The sequence below is a fragment of the Alexandromys fortis genome, unplaced genomic scaffold, assembly GCF_014885135.2.
Source record: "Alexandromys fortis isolate MF-2015 unplaced genomic scaffold, M_Fortis_MF-2015_v1.1 scaffold_2_26212498_36691700, whole genome shotgun sequence".
Taxonomy (NCBI): domain Eukaryota; kingdom Metazoa; phylum Chordata; class Mammalia; order Rodentia; family Cricetidae; genus Alexandromys; species Alexandromys fortis.
In genome coordinates this window covers 8716928-8743750 of record NW_026067931.1, presented here as the reverse complement: position 1 = coordinate 8743750, position 26823 = coordinate 8716928, and positions in this window count along the sequence as shown.

Here is a 26823-nt window from a genome sequence, read left to right as displayed (position 1 = left end):
TTCGACTAAAAAATAGTGGATCCTTAAACATTCTGTTGGTAGACAGTCATTGTTGGGCTAACTGGACCACAGACTGTAAGCCCCTTTTATATACCATATATGTGAATATATAGTATGGAAATATATAATAATATAATATAATGTAATATATCATGTATGCTGTATGTTATATATATCTTTATATTCCATTGAATATAAATATTATATCTACAATACATTGATGTGAGAAGTTCTTCTATATATATGTTGCTTTTATTGGTTAATGAATGAAGTTTTGCAGTCAGTGGCTTAGCAGATATGAGCAAGGTGGGAATTCCAAGCAGATAGAGGAGGAAAAAAGATGCCATGTAGCCACCACAGGAGACAGACACTGGAAGTTTATCCCATAAGCCACAGCCATGTGGCATATACAGATGAATAGAAATGGGTTAAGATATGAGTTAGCCAGAAATATGCCTAAGCTAATAGGCCAAGCAATGTTTTAATTAATACAGTTTGTGTGATCATTTGTGGTCCGAGAACGGAAAAACAAGCAAGCAGTCTCTGCCTTCAATGTTCCTCTTGGATACACTACTTATCTCCAAATAAGCAGATTTATGTTCTGATATTCTTGATATTGTGAAATTGGGGATCACTTCTTCCAATTCTCATCATTCCAGACACATGACATGTCATTATGTCAGGTTGGCATATGGTGTTTTTTTTTTCTTGTTGATCCTTGAAGACTATCATTTTTCGCTTCCATATGGCAAAAATGACTACATATTTTGTGAGCATCTGCAAGGCAATATTTAATAGTCTTACATTCCTAAGAAATTATGTTCAAGCTGACACATGTTTTTATAACCAGCATAAATGTCTAATGTCATTCTGCCCAAACACAATATGAACCTAATGCCAACTTTGTTGATGCTCTTTAAATCTCTTTCAGTAATAAATGCATGTTAAATTTTTCAGCAATTTTTGACCATTCCATGTGTATGTGTGTTCTTTTTTATTCTTTATCCAAATGTTCAGCAAAACTGAAAGATGAAAAACTGAGAGAAAATTTCAAATTTTTATAAGACAGAAAAATTATTAATCAACAGTGTTTTAGATGATTCCATCAACTCTATGTGAAAATTTTCTCTTTTTCCTCAAAGTTATGCTAAATTATTGGATAAAAAAATCTGGTATTTTAAATTTTGGTAAAATATACTTTATATGCATCTTTTGTTCCTAATATTGTAATTGCTTTTTAAAATTTTTACATTACTGTAAGAATACAATTGAGGTTGAACAATATAAACCATTAGTTTCATTTTTACATAAAAATATTTTTTACTGGTTTCCATACACATTTGCCAGTAGTTTGAAAGAAATTAGGAGACTTCCAAAGTCCAACTCCTTAAAAGATAATGGATCTTTACATAAACACCAAAGCACTCACGTATTCTCAAGTGCTTTTTCCCAAATCTGCTGTAAACTATTAAATTCATAATTTATGCCAATTGTGATTTTTACATATGATATTCATCCAAGTACAAAGTTTTTAGGATAATTAAGGTCAAAGTTGAAAATGTAAATGAACATGAGTAGAAGTAAATTATAATAAAACATACAGTACTATTTAGTTATAACCAATAAAATAAATGTCCATCAATTTAGGTTATATAAATAAACAAATAAATATATACATACATAAATAAATGAGGTAAAATGTAAAAGTATCTCTCAAGCAGAAGAATTCCAAGTCATCTACATTACTATGTCTCAATAGCACATAGAATCTTTGCTTTTGCTTTTTCTTCATTTGCTTTTATCTGTTATTTAAGTGTGGTTTGCATGAGTTCAGATAGGTCTATAGTACCGTAGAGAAGGTGTATGAAGTAATATTCCAGTAGAGAAACGTGAGAAACACCACCGCCACTACAATTCAAGTTACATTCACTAGTTTGAAGTCATGTGGCCAGACTATTGTATTAACATGAAACTAGGCTAAAAGCTTTTCAGGGACTCAGTCACCGTGTGCTTTCCGCACTTCCAAAGAAGACAGTTTGGTTCTAGAATCAACTTTGAGATTCTCACCACTGCCTGTAACTATACAACAAGGGACTCCAACACCTTAGTTTGGTCTCTATGGACATCCATGTTGAAATAAGAGCTGCGGGGCTGCATCCCCAACACCCCGGCTGCTTGCTAGCTCATGCCGGAAATAACAACACACAAACTGTATTTATTTAAACACTGCTTGCCCATTATATCCAGCCTCTTCTTGGCTAACTCTCGCACCTGGACTAGCCCATTTCTAATAATCTGTGTAAACACCCCAAGGTGCGCTTACCAGGAAGATTCTAGCCTACGTCCATCCTGGGTCGGAGTTGCCTGGGAGAGTGGAGCCTGGTGTTTCTGCTCCAGAGAGCAGAGCTGTCTACCCGGGAGAGCTGAGCATGGCATCTCTGCTCCAGAGAGCTGTCAAGTCTCTTCGGGAGCAGAGCAGAGTCTTACCTCACTTCCTCTTCCTCCTGTTTACTCCTCCCACCTATCTTTTAATCTATCAGGGCAAGCAGTTTCTTTAATTAACCAATGAAATCAACAGATTGATATATGACACTCCCACACCACATCCATTTAGAGACGCATACACATACACAAGTAATAATAATCTTAAAATCTGAAGATTAAATGGATCTTTATCTTTGTAATCTTCTCCCCAAATCACACGCATGTACTTAATGCATAGTCATTAGAAAACATCAGACTTTTGTAAGCAGGAATTTTTGTTGGGATGCCAGTTCCCCAATAAACAGAGACTTAGTATTAATTATAAATGCTCAGCTGACAGCTCAGACTTATTACTAACTAGTTCTTACAACTTAAATTAACCCATATTTCTTATCTACATGCTATCACATATGGTATTGTTTTTCAGCACAGCATGTTCATCTTGCTTCTCTCTGTGACTCCTTGCAACTCCTCCAACTTTTCCTTTCTTCTTGTTGTGTCCTTAGCTTGGCTCTTCCCCTAACTTCTTCCTGCCTAGCTATTGATCAGTCAACTTTTATTAAACCAATCAGAAGGCACATTAACAAAGACACATCTTCTGAGTGTACAAAAAGATTATTCCATAACAAGGCACAGTTTCAGAAAATCATAACGTCTGTTGGCTTTTCAAATTTTGAACACACACTCCTCATGTAAGTTATTATGGACAAGGGAAGTTGGCTCAAGGTATGTGGGAACCCCTGCCATCATTGTCATTCTCTACACTTCTAAAATTATTCTGTGATAAAGCTGTATGTTTTAGCATTTTCTAACTGACTTCCATGTCACTTGGTTCAACATCCAGCTTATTAAGTAAGAATATGCTGAGCAGTAAGTGCGCAAGTTGTCTGTTAATCGGTTGTATTTATGATGCTAAATGTCATGAGGCAGTTGAGTGCAGACCCCATTGTCATTCAGTCAAGAGACAGGAACAACAGTTTAGGAGTCTGAGAGAACCGCTGTAAATAATGTTACTATCGCCCACTCATGCACAAGTCACACTTAGGTAAATCTCTAACCAATAGTGGTATATTATATGTGTTTTAATAAATAAAGCTTATCTGAAGATCAGAGGGCAAATCAACCATAATAGTCAGTCATATAAGTCAGGGAGGGGTGGCACATACCTTTAATCCCAGGATTTGCGACACAGGAAGATAAATCTTTCTGGGTACCCTAAGCTACACAAGATTGAATCTGTCTAAAGGAGAAGCAGATCTCACACAAAGGTGATCCCAGCACTTGGAATCACAGGACTTTAATCCCAACACTAGGGAGGTGGAGACAGCAGTGATATGGTTTGGTGGAAAGAAGAATAGAAGACAGGAACTCAGGGAAGTGTAGTCGGAGGAGAGCATTACTGGATCGGGATCTGTCCTTTGTTTGTTGTAGGAGCCTTGGTAGAGCTAAGATCTCTCTAGTACCTTGACTCGTTTGGCTTTCTGATCTTCAGCTTGAACCCCAATTGCTGTCTCTGGGTTTTTATTATTTGTGCTACACTAACCCTCTCTTCCTCCTGTGTAAAAAGTCTAAAGTTTAATATATTCTAGGCTTTTTAAAAATTCATGTAAAGCCCAGAGTTTGTTAGCTGAGAAATAATGTTTGATCTTGTAAACTGCCCCGATTTCCCAGGATGAAAGTTTTCACTGAAATACTTGCAAGATTTCACTTCCTTAATTGTGATCCAATTTACAGATTTTTTCATTCATATAAATCCAACTACTGTTTTTTTTTTAACTTTACATTGAGTTAATTATCTTATTAATAACAAGGTATACTACATACATGAGTTCCCATTGGGGTATTCATCTTAATTTCCCTTGATTCATTCTTCTATCAAACTTGGCAGAGAGATTATGATTTATAAGAAATCCACCTTAGTTATAAATGAATCTTTAGAAGAAATGGTTTAGCCAAGTCCTATATATAAAACAATTAGGTAATAGTTAAAATATATTATTTCTTATACTTTTATTGCTTAGAGGTTAAGTGCCTAGTTATCAAACTGAATTGAAAACAAAACAAAAATACAAGCTACTTCTATGTAAACTGCTTCCTGCTACATAGAAAACAATCCTGAAGTTAAAAAACTTCCTTACTTTATCATAATAAATAGCTTAAAATTCTCATCATAAATTTATTATCTTATCCTTAAATATCCTAATGTTTCAGTTCTAGACGCATACTTAAGAGGTTACTTTGGTAATATCGCATACCTATTTCTATATTTGCATTATTCAAATTGCCCTTGCCTTCTTGAAGGGAGATAGAGAAGTGGATGGAGGTGAGATGAGAGGTGGGGAGGTGGGAGACTGAAAAATGGAGGAAGGAGAAGCTGGTCAGGATGTATTGTATGAGAGAAGAATAAAAAAAAATAAGGTTGCCTTATTAAACATTTTCACAGACTACATATTTTCTTTGTTTCTTTTATTTTTGTATAGTGTTCTGCAACATAATTTGATTAGGTAATATAGCTATAATGTCTAAAAACAGGTGTGATTTAAATTATCTTGGCATGATGTGACATTCATTATTTAAAACTGTGAATTTTAGGTGCTTATGACAGCTAATGTTTTATATATATATACTGTTTCTTCCATTCTCAGTTACAAGTTAGTTTTCTTTTTGAGTTTACACACACAGTGCTTCCATGATGACCCAAGGGCCGGGTGGTACAGCAGTACACTTACCCTCTTCAGTCAGGGTCAGTCACAGGCAGCTGGCTCAATTCCACAGTAGGGTCTACCGAGGGACCCTGCCCAGTATAACTGTGCAAATAATTGTGATTATTTTCAAACTATAATGAGTAATTCCCTTTCTAAAGTATTTAGAGATATATAACCCAAGAGAAAGTATTTATATTTGTTCCCCTATTGTATTTAACTAGAGACGACTATGAAATACCATTGATATATTTTCAGATGGTGGTTGACACCATTGATTGTTTTCTAGGAGGCCTGTCATTTGGTTGCCTGCTTACAATGGATGTTTTTGCTTCTTGGGAACTGATTTTAATATTCATAATTGTCTTTATAAGTGAAATGTTAATAATCGAATAAAAAGATCACTGTCATAAAATTTGTGCTGTAGATAGTGCTTGCAAAGGCTTGAAAATACAAAGCACACTAAGAGAAGCAGGTCTGATGCAGCCTTGCTATGTGATCGGTACATAGAAAGAATTTAAATCAGGTAACCTGAAATGAGTTTATAAGAAACTAGATTTTTACATCGTGGAGAAAAGTGCAAAAGTCATTATTCCCACATTTTTAAAGGAGAGTGATTCATCTGCTCTCTTGTTTTCCTATGTGTTCTTATGCACCTCGGTAGCATAATAATAATGTTAAAATACTATAACTGTGATGGGTATTATTTGTCAAGGTAGGTCAGGTTCAGCTTGCATTCTCTTTCTCCCTTTTGTAGGTCACCACACACACAGTGTAAAATAACCTTGAAAAATATCATTGTACAAATAACTCCCAAATAGGTCTGTGTTCGTTTCTTACATGTCTTTTAAAACTATTATTTTTTAACATAATCATCCTTTCTTCAAAGATGTCCAGATGTAACCTGAGCTGCATATTTTCCCAGAGGAAAACAAATCATAGATTGTCATTTACTGTGGCCTAATGCATATATTTCTTTATTTGCGGGTGATATTTTTCACCCAACATGTGGCACAAGGTCTCACTCTGTAATGAAACCCCCCTCAGAAAAAAGTCTGCAGCAGTTCCTTATTGTATAAACTAGTTATCTAGAAAGTTTCCATTATTTCAATAAGGTGCAATCCTTTTTTTTTCAAATTATGTAGGGATTATGTGCTTTTAAGGGTACTTTGAAAATGACGGGTTTTTCAAAGAAAGTTTCAAAGGCATTAATGGGGGTCCCCCCACAAAAACTGCTTTCAGGAAGTGGAAAGAAAAACTTTGATTGTATTAAATAGATAACTCAAATTATTCTCTACACAGCTTCTCTAGGGCAAGCACCATAACGTTTTACCCTTTTTAATTTTCATTTCCATAGTTACCCTCCCTAATATTATCATACACAATACAATTTTGATTATATTAATGGACTGGTTTGTAGAAATACAAAAAGGTAAGACATAAACAAGGAGAGAGGCCAACTTGAAAATTTACACCATTAGCAGATTTCAATGCGTCTTGATGCAGGATTGACATTAATGATGGAATCATGCTACCGTCCTTCAAATATGTCCATCATCTTAATAAAACAAAACAAGTGTTGTTTTATACTTTATAGGAATATCTAATTTTGTTTGTTTACATATTTGTTACATAAAATATTTATAAAAATAAGACCATAAAATTCTCAATATTGTTATTATTTGAGGAATAAGAAAGTGACTCAAAAGCTGTGCATCCTGTGAGTCTCTGAAGAAATAACCTAGGTGTAAATCTGTTAATTTTTTTCTTCCAAAGAAAGAGCTACCTTACTATATTTTGTCAACTTTGACTTTAAGTGAAAATAGCAATGTAGCAATAAATGAATTTCATGAAATTTTGCTGTCGTTTTCTTTGTATTTAGGTTCATGTTATCAGATAGTGTCTAATTATGTAGCCCAAGGTGTCCTTAAATTGACAATCCTCCTGTGTCAGTCTCCCACATAGTGGGTTCAATGGGCACACCTTTTTGTAATTTTAAATACTAAAACGTAATCAAGCTAGTTTTTTAACCTTTTTTTCAGCCATGTAGATAATTACAGAAAAAACAACAAAACAGCCCCTACCAAAAAAACAAGAAAAAAAGAAAGCAAAAGTAGAGTAACCATTAGACTTAGAGATCACTACTACTAAACCCACACGAAAAAAGTACCTACTTGTTTGGATATTTTATTATATTTTTGAGGATTTAAGGACTTTTTCTTATTGAAAAGAGATTCTTCTTCCATATAATACATACTGACCACAATTCCCCTCCCTCCACTCTTCCTAGCTACTCTCACCTCCTGTCTCTATGACAGCCATTCCCTCTCTAGTCCCTCTTCAGAGACAACAATCAAACAGAACAAAACAAGATACAAGATGACGAGACAAAAGCCCTCATATAGAGACGGGAAGGGCAGTTCACTAGGAGGAAGAGTCTCAAGTGCACTCGAAAGAGTAAAAGACACACCCCGTCCTACTCTTAGTCCCACAGAAACACTAACAGTCACAACATGATTGCCGAAGACCTGGCACTAACTGCTGCAGGCTCCATGCTTGCCAATTCAGTTGATTCGGTGGTCTGTGTCCTCTACCCCATTTGACCCATAGAATCCTTCTGCCCCCTTTTCCTTGGGGTTCCTGAACTCCGAGGGAAGGATCCTGGTGGAGACGTCCAATCTAGTTCCTGCATCTCTCTGTGGGACTTTATCTGCTACCGGAGGAAGATTCGCTGACGATTGTACAAGCCACCTATCTATGAGTGTAACAGAATACCATTAGGAATCTTTCCATTGCATTTGCTTTAAACCAAGCTTTCACATGGGAGCCAGACTACAGTACATTGCAATATTCAAGTTTCTAAGGAAGGATTGCTTTAAAAACCTGCCATACTTGGAATATGTAATGCAATAAAATTGTTTTCTATTTCTTTCCTTGATCTTATTTGGAAAACAACAAAATACAATATTTTTAGCAACTCAAAAGCACTGGTACAACAGAACAAGTAGAAAATTATTGTTTGGGAACACAATTAGGGGATATGATAAGAAACCAAATGTTCTTGTTTTACAACTCTACTTCCCAGCAAAGAAGAGGAAACTTAAAGACCCAAAAATCCAGACAGGCAATGAAGATGATGTGTGTATCCAGAAGACACAGTTTAGGAAGAGTATTAAAAAGATCACAGGGCACATCAACTGATTGTCTAGCGCAAATGGTCAGCTCTGAAAACTTATATACATGTAACTAATATGGACTAAACTGCTTATGTTTGGTAATATAATATATACTATTATATTGTAATGCAGGTTTAGTAACAATTAGAAAAAGAGAGATGGTGAATTCGAAGAAGAGACGAAAGAGGTATATGGATGGTTTGCATGGAGAGAAGAGGAGGAAGAATTCTTGCAATTAAATTGTAATCTCAAAACAATTTTTAATTTTAAAAAAGTAGACTGTGGTTGTTTAAATACTTAACATAAAATAGGTTTAAAAACTTGCCTGTTTGAAATTTCTAAATTATTTCTATTAAGTCAGTAACTAAACCATTGCATTTTGATTCAGTATGATCCCAATAAAAAATTTGTGTCATTCTATGCTCAAATCTTTCCTCAATTCTATTTTCATTCTTCAATGAGTTATTTCCATCATTATTACTGCTTAGACTAATTCACTGAAAATAAGAACATTTCACTGCCTTGCAAGTTTTTCTCATGCTTTTCACTTATCAGAGTAGACTTCGTTTTCCATTGCCAAGTGCACTGTGCATCACTGACTCTCTGGTTTTTACTAAATTTGTGTCTGTATAATTTAAGACTTACAGCTGATTCAAGAATTTTTCTTTTTATGTCCAATTTAAATTATTTTTCTTAATGATTATGCACTCATTGCTTCATTGGCTTGAGAATTGTTTCATTGTATAGAGAACTGATGTCTACCTTTATGAGGTAAATTATCTACACAAATTTGTGAACTTAGTAGCAGAAGAGTCCCTGTTTATAGGATATTACTGTGACTGTATTTTACTGTGATTCCAGACAAGAATGACCTCATAATTAAGAAAGTATTCCTTTTCACATCCTATAATGGTGGTACTATTCTAGCTTTAGAAAGAAACCTCAGATTATGTTGCCTCATGTCTACCAGATAAGTGTTCAAATAGTCATTTTTTTAAACAAACAAAAATTAAAATAAAAAGTTAAACTATATAATTTCTGTTACTTCTTATATTTAAATAAAAATATTCAAAATGAAATTATTGGGTAACTATAAATGTATTATTTCTTTAACCAAGGTTAATCATAAGCTTTTACATTCTGGGTAGTAGCTCTTTCTTAGATATACAAAAGTTAATTTCTTGATGTCTATATGATTACACAAATTTTTCATGCAGGTATACTCCACTATTACTGTTTTAAAGTTAAAATATGTCATTTTCACATGATTTGATCTTATTCTAATTATCATTGTCATTAATAAAACTGTTTTTCTAATTAAACCATTTAAAATATTTGTATAATAATACAACATTGGATACAGTTTTTAGTGAATCTTAAAACTATAATAGTGTTGTTAAGTATGAACAAAAGGGGCTGGAGAGATGGCTCAGTGATTAAGAGCATTGCCTGCTCTTCCAAAGGTCCTGAGTTCAATTCCCGGCAACCACATAGTGGCTCACAATCATCTGTAATGAGGTCTGGTGCCCTCTTCTGGCCTGCAGACATACACACAGACAGAATATTGTATACATTATAAATAAATGAATAAATATTTCTTTAAAAAGGTACGAACAAAATATACTAAGATAGCTTTCTGTCACAGCGACACTACTGTGGGTGATTTATTAGAACACTTGAAGGTTACTGATCACTCAGTTCTGATTTCCTTTCCTTCCTGGCATATATATGTCAGACCTGTACATATATCACCAAAGAGAAAGTCTAAGATCATTTTGCTCAGCTTTACATGATTCATGGACTGATAGCTTTACTATCTCAGTATTATTTGGCATTGTTGGAAAGTGTGTGAGTGAGTGTGGACTTTAGTGTAACATTGAAGTGCAGATTCTTTCTCACTTAATATCTTCAGAAAGCCCATTATTTGTACCTCAAGTGATGAAGGTTATTTTCTTTCTTATTAGTATAAGCAACAAGGAAACCTTATACTCATATTAAAAATCAAAATATGATGCAGTAAAAAGTTCAATGGTAGCACACATAATGCCCAATGTCAAATTGTGCTTGATCCCTTGTCCCACAGAATAAAGACATCAACACAAAAGAGGGCCAACAAAGTTCCTACTTCGAATATAAATTAGTAATTTATAACCAATATGCCGAATATAAGGAAATTAATTTTCTAATAGAGTTGTAGATGCTAACTTAACCTCAGATGAAAACTCTTGGAGAATTCAAAGACAATGAAAAAATACTTTCCAATGCTCTAAGTAAACTGGCTATAAACAAAGGAGTAGTTATGGTATCATTCCTCAATTTTTAGAAGAAAAACATAATAGAGCAAAGACTACTAGTATAAAGGTCACAGGACTGAAATATGATAGCATCAAATTTTTAAATTATTGACTTCAAAGTCCAAAATTAGAAAGAATAGTATTTTAGTGAATATATTGTAATGTAATTTATTAGATGAAATAAAACTAAATATCTTTCTGATCCTTTGACAGCACGAGATATAATGACATAGCATTCATTTCTGGTAGTATAAAAATGAAGCTACGGAGAAGCCCTGTCTCGAAAATCAAAAAAAAAATTGTGCCATGTAAAACTTTAGGTAGACTGATTTTTATATTATCAATTATAAGAAATATTATCTAAAGCAAACTGTGAAGCTAAAACTCTGAATAAAATATTTCAAGAAAATTAGTTTATCTTTACTAACATGATTTGTGCAGAATCTTCTTTATCCTTTGTATAGTTTCATTAGAAGAAAAGCAAAATAACAATCTATACAATATTGATAAAATTATGATAAGTTTGTTAGATGTTGCTATCACATTTTATTGTTTTTATACTTGCAATAAAATATTTAAGGATTATTGAAGAACTAATAATGAATAATCAAGATCTGTAAACCCTGATACTATAGACATTTGCAAAATTGTCTTTACAACAGAAACAATAAAATATTGTTCTCTATACTTGTTTTCTTAGATGGAAATATATTTCCCATAAGTGTTTAATGACCTCAAGTGATTTTATTGTCAAAACGTACACATATCTTTAAAAGACATTTTTTCTAATAATACTTCTTAGTAGCTCTTGTTTCCACTTTAATCATCAGTTTTCTAAATCTAGCCAACTGTTATTTTTCAATAGTTTGCACCTATGCTGTATATACAACTAAAGCAAAGATTCTTAGACTCTTACAATTCATGATTTTTACTGCCTCCCTTAATGTTAGGCTCTAAATTAACCTTTAATTAATTTTTACATGAAAATAATGCTTACAACTTATCATATGGTTACTGCAAAATGCCAGGCTCTTTATATAAAGGTGTGGATTTCAAGGCACTTCAGTTGGTTTTGTGCATTCCTAGAATGCTGCAACACCTGTCTTTGATCCTCAGACCCACTTACAACAGGTGGGAGCCCTCAACTCTGTTACCCCAGCACTACACTAAAGAGGTTGAAGACAGAGTAGCAGAAATTTGGGATCAGCCTCAGTTACATAAAGTGTTTAAGTCCTATTTGGGTTATGTGAGACCCTGTATATAAAGCAGATTTTTTTAAAGCATGCTAATATTGTATTCATTTATTTAATCGCTTTATGATGTTTGAAAGCCATTATAGCCACACAAGAAATATGTACAGATTAGAATGAAATATAAACTTTTTCTGGATCCTTGGTAGGTGGAAAAAGTATTACCAATGTGAATACATTTCAAAACAGTTCATGTATTAATAGACAGAGAAACATATATTGCAATAATATTTAATAGGATCTTAGTTCTAGGTTTGATCTGTTTTAATCAGGTTTGATAGCACTTTTCAAATTTAATGGGGCTGTCTGGAACTTTGCCAGTGTTCTCAAGTCTAAAATGATTTTAGCCTAAGGATAATCCTGTCTCAATGTCTCAATCCTTATGAAAGAGTTATATATTATACATTCAAATAGAATTCTATTCGCCTCCATTCTGATTCCAGTGCCTGCTTCAATACATTAAGTGTAACTGTTCAGTCCCATTATCTGTACCTGGTTCTTCCTTTCACCCTAATAATAGCATAAAGATCTGAAGGGTGAACTCCTTCCTCTTATTTTCTTTTTCTTCTCACTCCCTCCGCCTTTTCCATTGTCAGATTTTTGCAGGTTCACATTTTTTAAAATAGTCGGATCTGAAGCTTGATATGTAGCCCCCGACAGGTGGCTGTGACTCCATCATGCAGGAGTCAGAAACAGAAGGAATGATACGGTCACAGGTGACTGCCACCACACCTACTCGCCTGGAGCTTTCTTTTAAATACTACAGGAGAAAAGAACAAAGCTTTAAAAGAGCAATAATCTTGATAAAGTAGTGTACTTCCTCTTTACTATGGCTACTCTAGGAAATTAATGCAGGAATAGATCTTCCCCAGTGAAAGCTGACCTCAATACTTCAAACATAAAATCCTTCAAAATGAAGTGAGCCAGAAACAGAATGAAAAGTACAAGTTCATGTATGTGAGAAGTATTTTTGAATTTCGACCACGGTATTGGTAGTGACTATTACAGTCTCTGAGGTATAAAAAGAGAGGTTGTGTATTTCTACCAAAATGTAATTTGCTAGAAAGTAGACACTCTGATGTTTATCTTCATAGTTAGAGGACTGTTATTCACAATAATGTACCACATATTTTATGAGGATTCAGAACACAGAGCTCAGAGGTTTCCCATGTCGGCCAAAAAAATAGGGAAATTCTGATTGCGATGATTAGATCAAATGTGTACTACATAACTGTATTTAAAAATTATACTCTCCCCTATTTATTTTACAAAACACATTAATTATGATAAAGTAAAATCAATATTTGTTTGAACTGACTCTTACATGAGCATCAGTAATTGCAAGAGTGTGAAAACCTACTATTGTAAAAGATTTTATATATATGGAGAGAGAAAGAGAGAGAGAGAGAGAGAGAGAGAGAGAGAGAGAGAGAGAGAGAGAATGGATTGTTTAATATAACAGATAGGGACAATAGCCCAACATGTTTGCAATATAAACAACCCAGTAACAAGAATTACTCCTTTCTAGGTATTGACTTACAGAGTTCTGTAGTGACCCAAGCTTACAGGCTGCGATGACTTTTTTGGCTGTCAACTTGACTACAGCTGGAATAAACTGCAAATCAGATATGGAGGTGATCCAGATAATTGTGATCCAGGTCTTTAGGCAGGAAGACAAAATGCCCTGGAGGTGGGATGAAACACACCTTTAATCTAGATCCTGAGGTGGAAAGACACACCTTTCATCTGGATCACATTTTCTGCTCTAATCCTTTATAAGAACAATGGAAATAGGAATGTTTCCTTCGTCTTTGCCTGCTTGTTCTTGTCTTGTCATCTCATTCTTTCCTTCCCTGACATTGGAAACTCCTTTATGGGACTCCAACATGCGCACAACTTGAAATGAGAAACACAGCCTCAAAGGACTGAAAAATTACTACATTCTTAGACTTTCCATTCACGACTATCATTTATGGGTTATTTAGATTGCAGTCTGTAAGTCATTCCCATTCATTCCCTGGGTGTGTGTGTGTGTGTGTGTGTGTGTGTGTGTGTGTGTGTGTGTGTAGAGGGAGAGAGAGAGATTTATTCCATAAATTCTATATTTCTAGAGAAACCTGAATAACATACAAGCTATTTTATTAACCTTGATTAACCTCAAGAATTTTAAAGAAAAAAAAAACACATTCTGCAGACAACACGCACCTGAATCACATATCTTGAAGAAACAACCAGGAATCTTTTACGTTGATGATTATCAACCATGTTGTTGAGAGGTACTATGCATGTTACTAGAGGAGAAAATATAAGCAGCAATCTCACCCAAATAAGATCCCTGCAAGCTGAAGTAATGCCTGAAATGACAAGAGATGTCCACTGGTTTAATAGTATCATGAATATTATGAGAGGAAAATAAAATGATTTTTTGTTTGGACCTAAGGCCAGCTCCACATGGAGGAACCTATAATTAGTATCAATATCATGGGCAAAGAACCTGTCACTAGACCTATAATATGTACCAGAGAAGAACCTAATATTATTATTCTATCAAATGAACATAGTACTGAAACAATTCCTAATGAGGGCTTTCTTTATCCATAGATCAATGTTTCTCTCAGCCCTCATTTAGCAAGCTTCTTTTGAAAATAGATGACTATCAACATGATTTTTTTGTTACTTCTGATGGAGGGAAAAAAAGACTGTGGAGTTCTCTGCCCCATATTAATGGACATATTAAACCCCATGCCTCAATATGTTGGCATATTTATACAAGAAGTAGCACAGATAATAAGATTCATAGGTATTGGATAACTTCAAGGAAAGAGTGTTTTTAAGACACAAAGAGAGAAGCCCATATGAACTTGCAATGCTTGGAAAAAAAATTCATAAGACCTATGCAAACTCAAAACAGACAAAATCCTAACAGAGGAAAATGTGTAGGCACAGAAATACCATCATTAACCGGAAAGCTATTCTCAATTAGTAGTTGCTGGGAAAGAGAGTCAGTTTTCTTTAATGATGTAACTCCTGTTAGAATGAGAACACTCCAAGACAGGCCCTACTTAACAAAGTCAAAATAAACTTGACTCCAGAAAAACAAGCGGATGAAGACAGAGTTGGGAAAGGAGGCCAAGGGGAAGGAGCAGAAGGATGGGAAGAAGAAGACACAATGTTGGGTAGGCAGGGAAATGTGGGTGAAGAGAGTGGGTATGGAAAGAGCAGGGAAAAGGAAGCTAATATGATAAACATGTATTATGTGGAATTCTCAATGAATAAAAGTATTTATGAAAACATGTTGACATAAAAATTCTTGCAACGTGCTAAATATCCACTTTCAGGAAAGGAAGCACAGCTCCAAACTAATATGTAGAGGCTAGTGAAGAACTCGTTTGTTCTTGTTTTATTTTTACTTGCAAAGTGACCATCTCAGGAAAGCACATAGGCAACCTTCAGACCTTTACACCTCTCATCCAATACAATAACCCAATCTCATCTCATTCTCTATAGAAGATCAAATCATGTGGAAACTCCTCCCTTACTGCCCTATTATTAAAGTAATAAACATATTCTGCTGACAAACCCTGGTATCCTCCCTCCTGTGGCCCCCCCTCCCTACACCCTTCTATCCAGTGCCCATATTAACTATCAGCTCCCAGTTTCAAGAAACACATTCATTCCAAAACCTTCATTGGACACACCAAGCAAAATATCTAAAACATTCCCTACAGGATACCCCATTGCCAATACACTCTGTTAGACAAGAATGGCAGAAGAAATCTTTAGTCTATACACATCAAGCCAAGACAAGTGCACATATCAGCACCTGCAATTACAATCATGACAAATCTAGATGTTGAAATGTCAGTACAAAAACACAATCAATAACAGTCAAGTCAATATGTTTTCACTAATGCACTGCCTTTCTACATCTGTAGATCTTGAGAAAACAGTATAGCATAGGCACACAATGACAACTTCATAATAACTATTATGAATATGACTATAGACTTTAAGGGGATATGAATAAATTTACTAATAAAATAATTGAAAACCAAACAAGTGGTTGAATGAAGTGGAGAATTCTGTTCAAGAAATGAAAGTAAAAATGGACTGATTGAAGAAAATCAAACTGAGAAATAAAAACTGAAGCTATCTGTGGTTCGTGTTATAACTTTAGCCCATGGTGGTCCGAGAAGATACAAGGGGTTCTTCCAATTTTTTTTTTTAATCTGCTGAGATTTGCTTTAAGACCAAGTATGTGATCAGTTTTATAGAAGGTTCTATGAGGTGCTGAGTAGAAGGTGTATTCTTTTGTGTTTGGATAAAATGTTCTATCAATGTCTATTAAGTTCACTGAGTCATAACATCTGTTAGTTCTCTTGTTTCTCTGTTAAGTTTCTGATTGGCAGACCTGTACTTTGGGGAGAGTGGGATGTTAAAGTCTCTTATTATTAATGTGCTGGGTTTGATGTGTGATTTAAGATTTAGCAATGTTTCTTTTACAAATATGGGTGCCCTTATATTTGGGGCAGAATTGAGATTTCAACTTGATGGCATTTTTTTCCTTTGATAAATATGAAATGGGCTTTTCCACCTCTTTTGATTAATTTTAATTTGAAGTCTATTTTATTCGATATGAGAATAACTACACTGGCTTTCTTCTTATGTCCATTTAATTAGAAAATCTGTTCTTAATGCTTTACTCTGAGGTGTGTTTCTTTTTGCAGCAGGATAATGGATTATGTTTTCATATCCATTCTGTTAGTCAATTCTTTATATTGGCACATTGAATCCATTGATATTAAGAGATGTTATTGACCAGTTAATGTTAATTTCTTTTATTTATTTATTTATTTATTTATTTATTTATTTGAATTTGGTGGTGGTGATGAAACTATGTGTGTTTCCCTTCTTTGGGTTTTGCTTTTGTGAGACTATCTACTGTCTGTGATTTTGTGGAAGTACTTGAGATCTATGGGTTCATGTTTTCTTTCTATAGCACTGGATTTGTGGATAGGCATTATTTAAATCTGACTTTGTCATGAAATACCTTGCTTTTTCTGTCTGTGGTGATGGAGTGTTTTGTTGGGTTGAGTATACTGGGCTGCTATTCATGGTCCCTTAGTATCTGTAAAATGTTTATCCAGGATTTTTTGGGTTTTGAAGTTGGGTATAATTCTAATAGGTCTGCCTCTATAATTTACTTCAACTTTTACCTTTGTAAGGAGAGTTGTTTTTTTTTGTTGTTGTTTGTTTGTTTGTTTGATTGATTTTGCTTTTGTCTAGCCTATTTGGTGTTCTATTAGCTTCTTGTACTTTTATAGGCCTATCTTTCTCTAGGTTGAGAAAGTTGAAAGTTTTCTTTTATGATTTTGCTGAATGTTTTCTGTGCCTTTGAACCGGGATTCTTCTCCTATCCCTATTATTTTCGGATTTGGTCTTTTTATGGTGTACCAGATTTCCAGAATATTTTGTACTAGAATTTTGTTGGAGTTAACATTTTCTTTGACTGATGAATCTATTTCCTCTATCATATCTTCAATACCTAAGACTTTCTCTTCCACTTCTTCTATTCTGTTGGTGATTGTTGATTCTGTAGGTCTTGTTTGCCTCCCCAGCTTTCACATTTGCAGAATTCTCTTGGTTTGTGTTTTCTTTATTGCTTCTATTTCAGTATTCAACTCTCAAATCATTTTCTTCACCTGTTTGTTAGTTTTCTCTTGATTGTCTTTGCTTTCTCTAAGGAACTTGTTGATTTATTTCTGATTTTTGTTTGCTTTTTTTTCCTTGCTTTTTTTTAAATTTTCAAAATTTTAATACATGCATATCTGCTCAAAGGTCAGTGCCTAGCCCAATTAAATTGGAAATTACTCTGCCCACAGCTGATGGGATCATTTGCAGTGACCCACAGGCAAACATTCGGTGGAGACAGAATGAAAACTGGAGATTTCCATTGGGCTTCTTGGAGCAGAAGAGAGAAAGGAAGAATTGTAGAAGCCAGAGGTGCCAATGACTCTAGGATAACACAGGTTACAGACAACTAAGGAGGGCCCACAAGCACACAGAAACTGCAACAGCAAATCCTAAATGGTTAGTAGACAATTAGGAAGAGGTCCATAAATGTTGTCTTTTCTTTCTTTCTTTCTTTCTTTCTTTCTTTCTTTCTTTCTTTCTTTTTTTTACTTTAGGAATCAATAATATGTACTTCTTACTTCAGACAATTCAAGCCAAACTGCTTCTGAATAGTTAATACAATAACACAGAATTTATACAGGATGCTCATTATAGCATATATCTTTTTGACTGGGACACATTTTTGTAATTCTAATTTGTGCTTATGGCCCCATAGGACAAACTAGTTCCAGTATTAATTTTTATCTTCATTATGGTACACTCATTATATGCCTTTAGAATGTCATTTTTCTTGCTGCCATGCTGCCAAACACTGACTTGTTAATTTGTACTATTTATTTGTAGAGATTTCATGATTTGTGTCTTTGCTCTTACATCCTCAACATTTCAAGACGTTTGTGCATTTTCTGACAGATCATTTAGTCAAGCTACTATTACACGACTATTGAGTGAGTTAAAAATGTTTAATTTTTGATCTTGTCTCGTGAGTAAATACTGTTTAGCAGATGAATAAATTTACAGCTGTTAGAAAAGTATATAAAATAGAGGATGATGTTAGAAGGCATATATATATATATGGAGATAGATAGATAGATATAACTGATAAATAGATGGTACACAGATGCAGATAGTTGAATAATAGACAGAAAAAATAGGTATAAATAGATGATAGGGAGATGCTTGTTAGGTAACTACATAATTGATTAAATAATAGATTGGTATAAATATTGTGTGTGGAGACAAAGGAACTATATGATAGATATTAAGGTATATTTTGTAGTCAATTGCACTCAGGTACAGCTGTTGACATTAGTAGTGGAGGTTAGCACATGAATTAGATGCTTCTTAAAGAAGAATGATGTAGATTTTGATTTCAGAATAGAGGAAAGGATAAGGGAAAATGAATTATCATATGATAAGGAGCAATTTTCATACTATATTGTGGTGATAAATTATAGATAAAAAATAACCTGATATTCAAGTTCATTGTATATAAAGAGAGAGAAAGGTAAGTTTTACATAGTAAATCATAATGTTCATAAACCTTTATTTTCCTTTGAAAAAATAAACTAATTTTATATCAGTATTTAAATATTGATTATATCAATTTTAAAACCATCTTTTAGATAATGACATAAAAGTTTTTAAAGGATATGTTTTTTAAATGAGAGATCACTTAATCGTGGTGGGCCTCTCCAGACATATCATTCTGAGGTTCAGAAGGAAGGCAGAAATAGTAAATAGAAGAATGCATCAAAGTCATGGGATCATTTCAAAGAGGCCAAGTCTTGGATGCTGAATGAGCACTGCATTTCAAAAGAGGAAGAGCAGCTTCCTTTTTCTAGTTGGAACAACTCATCAAAGAACCTGAGGTCTGAGAAGTGTAATCCTTTTGTATGGAAGGAGATGGTTTGACGTTTTAGAGATCAATTTCTATACTGAAGAGTCAGAATCCACTGTTCAAAGTATTGAGGTAGAAAAGTTATTGACAAAGTTGGAAGTGTTTAACAATCAAAAGAAGAAAGGAAATATGACAATTATTCAAGAAAACTTTTTCATAAGTAAAATGCCAGTGATAGATGATTTTTCTCTTTATATAGTTTGTACTATTGTAAATTTAAGAAAATATTAACGTCTACACATTTGTTAAGTAATCTATTGTCCTCTAGTTAATACTTAACACGTATCATTCTTGAATCCCTTTTGAAAAGAGACTTAATGCTTAGCAGACAAGAGGTTATATATTCTGAAAAGTAAAATAAGCTTAATTAAGGCCACAAATGTAAATATGTCAAAACACATAGTTTGCTAATGATTTGGCTTTTCCCCATATTTTATGGTTTGAATTCTTTCTTTACATTTAATTATAGAATCAGTGCTGATAAAATAAAACAATTTTCAGATGCAAATTTTACCTTATATCCAAATTTGTTGCTTCTCAGCATGTAGTTTGACTTCCCATTTTGTGCTACCTCATATGTTTTAAGAAGGAAATACCTCATTTATTTACATTACTGGGATCACTACAGATATTGGATTTTAGTTTATGTTTATTTTTTTGTCATCTGACCATGTTTCTAGCTCTTACTTGTGCTAAAAGTAATAAAAAAAGGTCAACATTTGTTATATGTCTTTCTGTTGCTGTGGTAGAATACCATGACCAGAAATAACTTGTAGAATGAAAAGTTTATCCTGGTTTGTGGTTCTTGAGTGATAAGAGTCAATGGTGGCAGGCTGTTATGTTGGCAGGAAGCAAATAGTAGAAAGAGCAAACAGAAAGTATAGCAGGGCTATATACTCTCAAATCCTGTCTCTAATGACCTTGTCCTCCAGCAAGTGTGTATCTACTAAACTTTCCAAATAGTACAACAAACTGGGGACAAAGTATTAAAATATCTATGCCAATAACAGACATTTTCATTAAAAAAGTGTTTAATTACAGTTCCTCTGTTGTCATTATTAGTGATATTTTCATGCTTTAATTGCTAATGTCAGAAATCATTGCTTTTTCTCTATAAGAATCTATACTCTGGTTATCTTCAAAAATTATAAGAAGTACACATTCTGACTCAGTTTATAGTAAAATATTAACTACTGTCTTGTCTTCAAATAATGTATATCTATCTATTCTAAACCTAATGACACTTTCAGAGTGTCATTATCAATTGAATTTTAGATAAATTAAAGGAAGATATATTTATATGTTATTTTAAAGATGTTTATAAAGGTGCTCATTTTTTCTAGTAATATTTTTTTTCTTTTTCTAAGTCTGTAGTGCCTTATGCTTAAACTGCTTTATATCCCCTTAAAATTTGTATTCAGTAGCTACAAATTTTCCAGTATTTATTGATATGAAAAATTATTTTCCCTTTATTTTAAAATAGTATGTTCATAGAATACTGACTAAAAGTAGTCTACACTACTACTTGATTGCAGGATTTTGGTGGCACAGTTGGTTAAATATTAGTCTTTCACAACTTGGGTCAAATTTCCATTATTGGAGCATATTATCAATAACCCCTGAAGTATAAACTTCATTTCTATCAGTTCATAGATCAGTATATAAATGTCAGCTGTACATTGTGATCACTGATAATCATATCACTTTTCTTGTAGTCATTTGATGATTGATCACTGTGAGCGCTACTCAGATACCAAAGGTAAAGCAAGTAACTTTCTTTTCCCCTTGCTTCCCAATATTTAATGCTAAGATACTATGTCAAGATGGTTCAAAAAAGTGAATCCGTTGACAAGTGATAGTTCTTCAAAGAGAACAATCTCTCTTGGTTAAGTTTCTTTTGCTTTCATAAAACGCCATGACCAAAAACAACATAACGATGTAAAGGTATATTTTAGGTTACAGCTTTCAGGTAACTGAGGGAAATTCTGACAAAAACCTGTAGGCAGAGGCAAGAACTCAAGCATAGTTCATGGAGGAGTGTTGTTTACTGGCTTGTTTTTCATAGTTTACTCAACCTGTTTTCTTTCAGTAACCAGGACCACCAATGCAATTTTGAACTGCCCTCTGTGAAATGCACCCTCACACAATTCTCTAAGCATGTTGAGGGAGGATCAAGGACAAACCTATCTAAATAGAAAGTTCCAGGCCAGCAACGTGGCCTATAAAATGCAAAAGATACAAGGACAATAAATGAGAAAGCCTTCAATTTATGGACATTGTAGCGCAGAAAATGAGTCACCAAACATTGAAAAGTTTGGAAGCTCTGAAACTAATAATATTTATAGTGTTTGAAATTAAAACCCACACAACAAATTCATGCAGCTATAAGAATTATTTTCAGAAATGAACACGAATACAGTGCATTATACATATATTCAAGGACTCACACAATCATAAGATAAAGTTGAAAGGATAAAAGAATAACAGGAGTGGAAATACATTTTGTTATTCATCGAGCTATTTAAAATGTAGTTCTAACACTGCAACTTCTTTTCATGAAGCACACAAATGTTCAAGCACACTAAATAATGAAAGTTCTTAAAATATCACACAAATGTGGATAATTTACACTTAAAGCATTTTAATTGAATATACATTTGTCAAAAATGTGATATTTAAACTAAATGTGTTTATTTAAACCAGTGCAAATGACCATCTGCTTTGTACAGCTTTTTGCTTGGTTGCTAGCTGAAGCTTCTTAGGAGGCTTGAGTAAAAGATGATGAAAATATTGGTCTCATCTACTTTTAAATCAGAGCATCTTATATGTTTTAAACAACGGGATAGATTATTTTATTTTATGTTAATACAGGTGATAATTTAAAAAGTTGGTAAATACAATTGAAATATATTAAGAGATTTGTGGTAACAATGTTGTTTTTAGTCTAAATTTATTAGATCTTATGTTAAAGTGATAGTTCTTCAATGAAAACAATCTCTCTTGGTTTCATCACACAGTGAAATAGTTGCTTGATTCTGAAATGGCTCAGTGAAATTCCACGTCTCTGCAACCACCCACTGGCATTGTGGAGAATACACAGTCTAAGAAGATTTATGGTGCCCTTTTAATGGATAGAGTCTGAGAGCTTGATCTTTTCCAATTAGACTTAAAAAAAAATCAGTAAACTTCCCATAGTCAGGAAGCAGCAACGATGAGCTTAGCATTCAGAGGTCTCTCCTCTGTCCTACATTGTCAGTTCTTAACTTACCTGAGTAAATCAAACATGCTTCTCTGCATCATTAGTCACTGAAATGCTGTGGAAATTACCATGAAGCAAACCATTTTTCGACTCATATGATTTGAAAGTATTATTTCATTACGTGATTCCCATCATATTGAATTAGCATCATACCTCATTTGCCACTTGTTTACCCTAATGGGAAAGGGTTTGTTGTAATTAAACTTCTGCCTCATATTTATAAAAACAGATATAAATTGGAATAGATATGACTTTCCAAAAAATGGCTAAAGAAGCCTAATGGAGGAGGATTCATGGGGTAATTTTTTTCAGACATAATTTATGTACTCAATTTTTCTATGTATGTTTGTACACAAGCATATGTATATGTGTTTTTAATAGATATGAAATGTAGATAAACATAGGAATGTAAATTTCTCTGTGATTCTATTTTATTAAAACACATGTATGTTTATTTAGTCCTCCATATACATACAAAAATGCCTTATTTAGTGTGAATATTACAAATATATGCATACAGCTACATATGTAATTTTAGCTGTTGATTTTTAATTCAGATAATTGGGAAATATACTATGTTTGGAGGTTAATAAACAATATGCATACAACATACACAATCTTTAAATAATAAAGTTTATTGGCTACTTAAGAATCTTTGCTTCCCTTTGAAAAATCACAAGCCTGGACTCTATACTCTGAACTTCTCCCAACATTATTATCTTCTAAGCTTCCAGGACAACCTATTAAGTTCTGAACAGTGAATTGCTTTCCCATGCCAATGTTCCAAAATCCTCCCACAGTCCTGCCAAAAACCACTGACAGGTCTTGCATAAAATGGCCCATAAACCTGGGACCAGCTTCAGTCCTAGTTAGGTTTCTAACTATTGCTATGAAAACACAACATGACCAAAAGAAATTTGGAGAAAGGTTTATTTCATCTGGCAGTCCAGATAACACTCCTTGACTGTGGAATTTCAAGCAACCCATTGTTTGAAATCATAGGTTTTTCTTTAGTTCTTGATGTTTTAATGTTTTTAGTATCTCCCTAGATTCAAATACACAAATATCCAACCTGGAATAATTTTGTTTATTAAGATGCACTGCTTATTTTGACTTGATATTTTGCTGCTGCGCTACAATGCTTTTGGATTATATACTTCTTTTTATGTTATTTAATTACGCCATGAGCAATGCCAAAATAATATTTTTATTTCTCAAATTAATCTTATCTGTTTTTAATAATGCTTCTCTGCTCTTACTTTTATTCTTTTCTGCTGAAACAACTGTAGTTTATAGACAAAGATTTGTTATTTGTGTCCAGACTTCCTTTTGCATTTCCATTCACCTTTCTCCTGAATTCTCTATGAGTTCTCCAGTACTGGCCTCTCATTGATTGTTCGGTGTTCAACTCTTTTCTCTAGAATTTATTTCTCATATTGCATATTGATTACCTTCTTCCCTTTAAGATTTGGGGTTACTGGATATTATTTTTGACATTTTTATTTCTTTTTCTTTAAAACTGATATTTTTTTCAATCTTGAATTTTTACTTCCATTTATTTCTATTTCACACGATGAAGTCTTTATAAAAATCATAAAATTAACATCAACTGGATGATATTTCATCCCAATTTATGTTTGTTATTCTTTTGTTAAACTGTTTTTTACATATTTTGTTACTTTGAAGATGATCTATGCAACTTGGAAAGACTGGATCCGTGCTTACTCTCCCCAGTATTCTGCTATTGTTTCTTGATTTTCAGCAGTTTCTCGGTTGTCTTTTCTTCATGCTATTAGCTCACAATACAGTCATGTGTTTATCAAGGTTTAGATGTTATATCTTCTCATCTTCTGGATACATTAGGATTATCATCTTCTCTGTGTGTGTGTTTCTCTCTCTGTGTGTCTCTCCGTCACTCTCTGTCTCTCTGTGTCTCTCTGTCTCTCTCCCTGTGTGTATGGGTGTGTTGTGTGTGTGCGTTCATGTGTAATGTTTCATTGGCTTGTCTAATACAGCTTTCAGCTGAAGGATTCTTTTCTGTTGGAGACTAGTGATTCCTAACTATGAAGGATCATGCCTTCAGTCTGTGGATTTGGTAGAGGTAAAAGGTTTCTCTAGTGGCTGGCTGCACTGCTTCTCTGATCTCTCAGCATTCACCCCCTAATATCTGACTCAGGATTTTATTATTAAGACCAATTAGATTCATGTTACAACTATCTCCTTCCTTGGAGGCAGTCAACTGATAATTGTTCATTACCTAAAACCATGTTCTTTTCCTCACGTGTGATCTTGTTAAGAATCCGACCAATCTCATTTATTTCAGACTTGATATGTTCCTCTTTCATTAGCTGTCTCTCTGCCCACCAGACTACACAGGATAGGTGTATTATTTTGTCTATATGATGTAACTCATTATGAAAAGATCCACATATGCTCACTGATCAAGTAATAGCTAAGAAGGACCATGCCTGTAACTACAGGGAAGTCATTCCTGGGACAATGTTGCTCCCAAAACACATCTTCTATGGGCTTCCAAAGATAGAGAATCAGACAAACAGCGTCATGGTTAGAAGTTGACATGCTTAATAGAGGTAATGGGAAAGGAAATGATAAAAATATTATTATTATCTCAAACAGAAAAATAAGCCAGGGCTCCCCTGACTGAGAAGCACACTTTGACTCCAGCTTAGGTGAGAGTATACTAACCCCTATGGCCTCAAATTCTCACAGTGCATTTGACCACAACTCCCATGAAATCTTTTATTCTTTCAAGCTTTCCCTGAAATTGATGAACCGAGTGACTCCCACTGGCCAGAGAACTTTCAGTTACACAGGAGCAGTGGATTTTACTTGCATTTGGCGGTACCTTACAATCAATGGGTCCGGGAATTGCTAGCATCTGCTCAAGGTTAAATCTCCACTATGCTTTAGGAAGACCATTGCTTTTTTATCAGCACATCTAAACAAGTACCAGAGAATCTCTCAAATCTCATCAGATAGATGCTTCAGTGATTTGGGGAAGCAAGGAACTAAAGGAGAGCACGTTGGTGATATTTTAAAACCATTGTCCGTGCCGTCTTTCTTGGTTGCTTACATTTCTGAGACCACTTATGAACTTCAGGTTGCTCCTTATATTTTGAGCTTCCCTTTTTAACCTAGCTGACAAACTTCTCTTCTTTGGTCTCCAAGGTCCAAATTAGATCCGAGCCAATACCATTAGATAATCTTCCATTCCTAAACCCTGTAGTGTAAGATACCTGGTGACTCTATGATGTTTATTCCTAACTAGTTGTTCAATCTTGACTATTCTTCATGATCCCTCGCCAGAGGACAAACAGTAGGAAGGAGCAGTGCCTCAACCACTTCTAGCCTAAAGAAGCTCCTAAGAAGCATACCATCCTCCTAAAGCCTGAGAACAACTTCTTCTTGTGTTTGAGAGTAATGTGGGGAAATGGGTTTGAGAATCAAGCACTCTAGGAATAACATGCTTTGGCACAATCAAATCAAACTCTGAGCTATGGCTGCATAAACTTAGTCCCCACCAGAATCTCACAGAAATCTTTCAGAATTTTAGGATTGTTGCTACTGTTTGCATAGCAGTAGCAACACCAGAAAATGGACAGCTCCTCAATAAAATGACCACAGATAATGCTTTTGCTGTCCACAGTTCTTATATTGCTCATCTTGCTTCTTTCTTGAAGGACAACCAATAAATTTGTTGTTGTTGTGTTTTCCTCTGATATGACTTGAATAAATGTTTCACGACTTAAGATTCCAAATCACTATATTATAATATACATGATATATTATATTTGATACACATGAACTGACCTTGAGATTTCTGTCTGGTGCTCCAATGTGGGTCTCTGTCTCTGTCTCCTTTCATCGCCTGATGAAGGTTAATATTCAGGAGGATGCCTACATGTTTTTCTTTGGGTTCTCCTTCTTATTTAGCTTCTCTAGGGTCACAGATTATAGGCTCAATGTCTTTTATTTTTGGCTAGAAACCAAATATGAGTGAGTACATTACTAGACCTGGATGGAGGTGGGTGGTCCTGGGACTTCCCACAGGGCAGAGAACCCTGATCGCTCTTTGGGCTGATGAGGAAGGGGGACTTGATTGG